A 6,822-nucleotide genomic window follows, 5' to 3' on the forward strand; every position below is an offset into this window, starting at 1 on the left:
TGGATCATCTGGCTCAAAGGAAAGGAAAGGAACGAAAGGCAATCAATGTGGAATTATTGCCACCGTGGTTTTCATCCTGAATCTGTATGCATGAAGAAGACTATAGATCTTATGGCGCAGACACTCCAACAACACAATCTTGGAGACCACATTCCTAAGAATGCTAAGAAGAAGTCTGGAGAAAAAGCACCAGATCCAAGAGGTAACGGGCATGCTTTGATTTCTCTTCATTCTGCACCACAAGAATGGATCATACCTGCTGAGGCAGAAAAACCAGCAGCAGAGGCTGAAGCTGTGGAGGATAAGAAGCCTGAAGATGAAGCTGCAAAGGCTCCCGAGGAGCCCAAAAGTGATGAAATACCTGTCAAGGAAGATGAGCCCAAGCTGGCCGAAGAGCCTCCTGTGGCCACGAAAATGGTGCCCGTTTTTCATCACCCTGCTCAAGATTCTCGTTACTCCATGGACTATGATCTCAAGGACTTGAACCCGCGATCTCTGGGAGCCATCAGTGGCGACAGGACGAGCACCTACGATCTTGTCGAGCAGATGCCATATCTGTATGTTCGAGTTATCAAGGCCCGCAATTTGGCTGCCAAGGACTTGAATGGAAGCTCGAATCCTTATGCGAGGATTACAGTGGGGAACCACAGCATCCGCATGCGAACAATTGCCAACAACCTGAATCCCGACTGGGATCAAGTGTTCGCAATTAGTAAAGAGAATCTCAACTCGCCCACGCTTGAGATTAGCCTGTGGGACGCAGACGTTGGGAAGAAGGACGATTTTCTTGGGATTGTGGCATTCGATCTCCAGGAGGTGCCTACCAGAGTGCCTCCGGACAACCCTTTGGCTCCGCAATGGTACCGACTGGCGGACATGCGAGGGGAAGGCAAAGTGCAGGGGGATGTCATGGTGGCTGTGTGGATGGGCACCCGGGCCGATGAGGCCTTCCCCGAGGCATGGCAGTCTGATACAGGCAGGCTCCTGGTTCATACTCGTTCTAAGGTATACCTCTCGCCCAAGCTCTGGTATCTGCGAGTGAACGTGATCAAGGCACAGGACGTTCAGCCAAAAGAAAAGAGCCGTTATGGAGAGCTCAGCGTGAAGGCCGAGCTGGGCTCTCAGTCTTATAGAACCGGAGTTTCCACGAACCGAAGCCACAGCCCATTCTGGAACGAAGATCTACTTTTCGTCGCCGCAGAGCCTTTCGAGGAGTATCTGGTGTTGACAGTCGAAGATCGTGTAAGCCCAGAAAAGGAGGAAGCAATTGGGCATGCTCTAATTCTTCCCAACGCCATAGAGCGCCGCACGGATAACAGGCAGGTGAGCTCCCACTGGGTCAATCTCGAAAAAAAGGAAGAGCAGGTAGAAAATGGCAGCGGTGGCGACAACAAATTCAAAGGCAGGCTTCATCTCTGCCTCTGCTTCGATGGGGGTTACCATGTTCTCGACGAGGCCGCGCAGCTCACCAGCAATGTCCGGCCCACGGCCAAGCAGCTCTGGAAGCCGCCGGTCGGTGTTCTTGAAGTGGGAATTCTCGGGGCCAAGAATCTGGTCCCCATTAAATCCAAAGATGGGCGGGGTGTTACAGACGGATAATGTGTTGCCAAATATGGGCAGAAGTGGATTCGAACTCGTACCGTGGTGGACAACTATAGCCCCAAATGGAACGAGCAATACACCTGGGAGGTCTACGATCCTTGCACAGTCTTCACCCTAGGTGTTTTCGACAATTTCCATATATACTCTAGCGAAAATCCCCCAACTCGCAGAGACATGCGCATTGGAAAGGTTCGAATTCGAATTTCGACATTACAGAGCGATCGAATCTACACAAATGCTTATCCCCTCCTGTTATTTCACCCAAGCGGAGTGAAAAAAAAATGGGGGAAATCGAGTTAGCAGTTGTCTTTTCTCTACTTTTGCATTATATTTTGGGGGGGGGGGGTTTCTTCCCACTGGGTTTTCCCTCTTTCCTCCCTTTTTATGCATTGTATATGGGTACCTAAAATGGTCGTGTTGCCGGGACTCATTCATTTTGCATCACACTCACCTAAGTTATGCTTAAGGGGGGGTGTTGGTGTACATGCACTTAGACTAGCTGTGTTGGTGTACATGCACCTAGATTAGCTCCAGTTAACTAGCTGTGTTGGTGTACATGCACTTAGACTAGCTACTTAGCTTTAGTTATTGCATGTACAACTAAGCTTAACTTAGTTGCTTTTATGTATTTATTCTAAAACTAATATTGTAGAATCAATTTTCATTCTTTCCTCAATTCTTGCTCGCTTCCTTCCTTCTCTTGCAAGCTTGTTTATTGTTTTGCAGATCTAGATCTGTGTATCTCAAAAATCTTACATCTTCCAAGTTCTTCTAGGTGAATAGACGATCATGTAGAGCTAGCTAGCAAAAACATTCTAGTTTTTATGGAATCTCCTATTTCCGCCGTGGTTGAAACAACAAATAGTAATATACATCCTTCTCTGCGTTGGATGGAATGTAAAGGGCAGTGGAGGTATTATCCGACATGCATGTTTTACTTAGTGAATTGTTTTAGCAGAAATGATACCCATGTACCCAGTCCCCTCGCTGTCCGTGTCCCTGTCCCTGTACGCTTCTGTGAAAAGGAGCAGGCACATCCCATAAAGTTAGAAACATTCATCATTTTCATACATAATTCATCGCCAGTCTAATCTCGACATCGAATTTGAAGTACTCATTTCTATTTTAATTTAACATTTTGGTTTTTTTTAATAAAATTTTTAAATAAGAATAAAATTTATTTATTTATATCAAATTAATAGATGAAGATGAACTACACTAGCTAGTTCAAAAAGTTTAGACTAAATATTCTCTATGTGATTTTTTCCCAAAATTTTCATGAATTAACAAGTTATGGATCACAAAAGATTGAATTTGAAAATTAGTACATTTTATTTATCAATATATATATATTTAAGATAATATATTTTTATTATCTTAAGTCCAAAGTTTGGACGCTAACCACCACCATCATCATCATTATCTAAATTTAAGATAATTACGTTTAGAAGCCTGACTATTCTAGAATATGATTTTGAAAATTTTAGTTTAATTATTAATATTTATGCAGATGTTATTTTGAAATAGAATTTTTAGAATTTTAATTTTATTATCAATTTTTATTAAATGGATGGTAAAGATTTGATTTTTATGAAATATTCACTAGATATTTGTAACAGTAAACAAAATAGAGAATCGGAATTTCTCGTATATATATTTAATCATTTTATAAACTATTATTATTATTACAGCATATCTACAAATTATTTTTAATAATAATTAATGAAAAGGAATTGAATTTATCTCGAAGATAAATATGTTTCTTTTAATGACATTGAATTCTAATTACTTATTGTATTTTCACCATATTTTTATTATTATATTTTCTTTTAAAATATATTTAAATTTAACTCATATATTAATTCTCTTTAAAAATAATTAAAATACATCATAATTTAAATAGATTTTATGATTTCCTTTAAAATCCAATTTAGAGGTGTTATGAGTAAATACTTTGATGTTCACCACTACCCATTGGTGTTCATTGACCTTTATCAAATATTTATATCTTTGCACTAATATAATTTATTATTAACATATAAATTTAAGTATTAATAAATCTTAAAAATTAATTTTATATATAAAAAATTGAATTGGATTCTTCACAGTGTAGTTTGAATTTTGTTAATGTTTCAAATCCCAATGGGGATCTATCTTCAAGACAAAGAATGAATGAAGGAAGAGTCAAAATTTCAAAAGGAAAAATGAATAAATATAAAAAAACAATATTATTTAAAAAGAGCCTACTAAAAACCTAGGTTTTTAATGAACTCAAATAATGAATTTAGAAATAAATAATAATAATAACTAATTATTGATAATAGTTTTATATTTATTTAATAATAATTACTTAGTTATTAATTCTAATAAATAGATTATTATAATAATTATTATTATTATAATAGATAATTAATAATAAAAATGTATTTATTTATTTTAAAAAAATTTATTTAATAACAAAAACATTAATAAATATATTAATAACTAATTAAATAAAATATCAATCTAAGAGACAAAGAAGAACTGGAGCATCTCATCATAAATAGGTCCTTTTTCAATCCGATAAAGAATTCGAGGGATCTTCCCTCATTCAACAATGTTTCTGTGAGGAAGAAGGGACATCCCACATTAAAAAAACTCATTGATTGCAGTCATATGGAGCTCTCTCTGGACATGGGAGGAAGGCCACTCCTAGAATCCAGATTTTAAATCGACGAGGCATATACTGTGGGGAAAATTTCAATTTCGGATATAAATGTCTCCTGGGTCCTTAGAGGAGATCAACTCGTTGTTGGTGTGCCTCCATGATTACAATTTCCCTAAATATTTGGGGTTTGGGAACTGAACCCAAAATCTGTTCGCTTATAGGTCTTTGTCGGATGTATAAGTTGTCTATGATTTTACTACAAGAAACCATGGTGGATAGAGATAAGGCATGGGGGGCTATGTTAAAGATCTATCCTAAGTGGCATGTTTGTGCTACAAATGCTATTGGTTTTCTTAGAGACTTGGGGGTGATATGGAATCCTAGACATTTTGTCTTGAATGCCTTCCATTCCTTTACATGTATCCTGTTAATAGGTTATATGTCAGGTTCATGCAATAAAATTTGTATTATCAATTTTTGTGCTCCATATATAGGGTGTAGGAGTTGTTAGAGTAGGGTTATTAGCTCGGGAATCTTGAATATAAGCTCTTTGATTGTGACAAGGATCTTAATATTTCCCTAGGAGATGCATAAATTCGGGGGAATAATATGAGAGCTGAAAATCTCTCATCCTTTTTTGAAAGATTGTTGGTGTCTTCTGCATTGGTCGATGTCATGCCAGTTCCATTGGAACCTACATGGAAGAATGGGAGGACCGATGCGGAGGGAATCTCTAAACATTTAGACAAGTTTTTGATTAGTCTAAATCTATTAAATAATTTCTCGAAGGTTGAATTGAGAATCATTCCTCTATTTGTATCTAATCATAGGCCAATTATGCTAGATTGGAAAGGTGTGGAGGATATGAGGGCTTATCATTTTAAATTCAATACTAGGTGGTTGCAGATGGTAGGTTTCGATGACATGGTTCACAAAGTCTGGAATTGTCCTTCCCTTGGTCTTTCTCGTTCACCAATGGAGATTATGCATCATAGGATTTCAATCACGAAAACAGAAGCCTATTTTTGGATCAGAAATAAAAAAGGGAGGAATTGAACATGGTAAAGGAGATTGAAAATAGGTTGAATTTATTGAATGATATTAATGATCCTCTTTATTTTTCGATGTCATATCAAGATAAGATAATTGATCTGGAGTTGAAAGCACAAGAGGAAGATATTAGAATGAAGAGTGATGCCACATAGATAAAAGCATGTGACAAAAATTCAAAATATTTCCATAGACAGTCCAACCTTCAAAAGCAGTGTAATCATATTCTATAGATTTGGGATGAAGAATGTATTGGATACAAAAGACTAGAGACTTTGGAATAGGCAACAGTTTCACATTTTAAAAATCAATTCTCGACAAAGTTTCATATATATGAGGACCAGGTGGCTTTTATTGATTTGATCCCGAATAGGATTTCTTAGGACAATAACCAAAGGTTGGGTCAATCAATCAGAGTTAAAGAACTCTTGTATACATTGCAAGAGTATGCAAATAGAAAAGCCCAAGCCCAGATGGCTGGGGAGTAAAAAAATTCATATTTCTCAAGGATTTGATGCTTCAATATCTACTTTAGGTGGTTATGAAATCAGGCATAGGGGATATATAACAAGGGCCATTAATGTCATGTTTATTGTGCTGAATCCTAAGAAGAAGAACTCAGACACATTCACTGATTATAGGCCCATATCACTTTGTAATTTAGTTTATAAAGTGATATGTAGAATGGTAGCCAGAAGAGTTAAACTGATTTTGTCTAATATTATAACTCAAGAACAATTCGGATTTATGGAAGGAAGACAAATTTAGGATGACATTGGAGTAGCACAGGAGATTATCCATACTATTAAATCAGGAGATCAAAAATCATGTCTTCATTAAGTGGATTTGGTTAAAGCCTATGATTGCATTGATTGGAAATTTTTGTTTCTAATATTGATCAAATTGGGTATGAGCATTCAGAATTATAAATGGATCAAAGATGCTATCTGTACTAAAGCCTTCACTCCGGAACTTGGTGCCTGCACCCAGGGCATGGAAGCTCATATCCCTGTGATAATTTCCACTTTATCTCTGACAGAGTCTGTTCAATCCGGCCCAATGTGAGATTGTTCCTATAGTTTTGGATCTGTATTGTGGCAAGGTTGTTATAGACATTTTTGTGCCTTACAGCATGAAGCATGAAATGTCAATAATCTGAGGGATCCAAAGTCCCTAAACATGTTGTTCCTACCCCTAGAGGAACAAGGTCAGCAAACCACAGCATAAAATATCAGTTCTCCACCTGAAAACACTCAAAAACAAGCTAATTCTGGATCATGTCAACTGCTCCACTGAGCATCTGCGCTGAATGTCAACTGCTCCACTCTGTACCTGTGCTGAATGTCAACTCCAATGAAGGCTACCTGCGCTGGGCGAGATTGGCCAAGTGGCACAGTCATTCCTCAAGGTGTCAAATGCCCAGGAAGCTTCCAAAATGACACTTGGATCATGGAATTCGCCTTGTGATGAGTAAGAGGATCTAGATCTCCAAGTGGAAGCAAGAACCTCCAAGTGGACTCAAG

General features: G+C 37.6%; 1 pseudogene; it reads left to right on the forward strand.

The window, feature by feature from the left end:
• Positions 1-260: 260 nt before the first annotated feature.
• Positions 261-6,364, forward strand: LOC149250747 (FT-interacting protein 3-like; annotated as a pseudogene).
• The last annotated feature ends 458 nt before the right edge of the window (positions 6,365-6,822 follow it).

This window comes from Pinus tabuliformis, chromosome 7 (genome assembly GCF_031772625.1).
Source record: "Pinus tabuliformis cultivar Carrire ecotype Pingquan chromosome 7, CPIR1, whole genome shotgun sequence".
NCBI lineage: Eukaryota > Viridiplantae > Streptophyta > Pinopsida > Pinales > Pinaceae > Pinus > Pinus tabuliformis.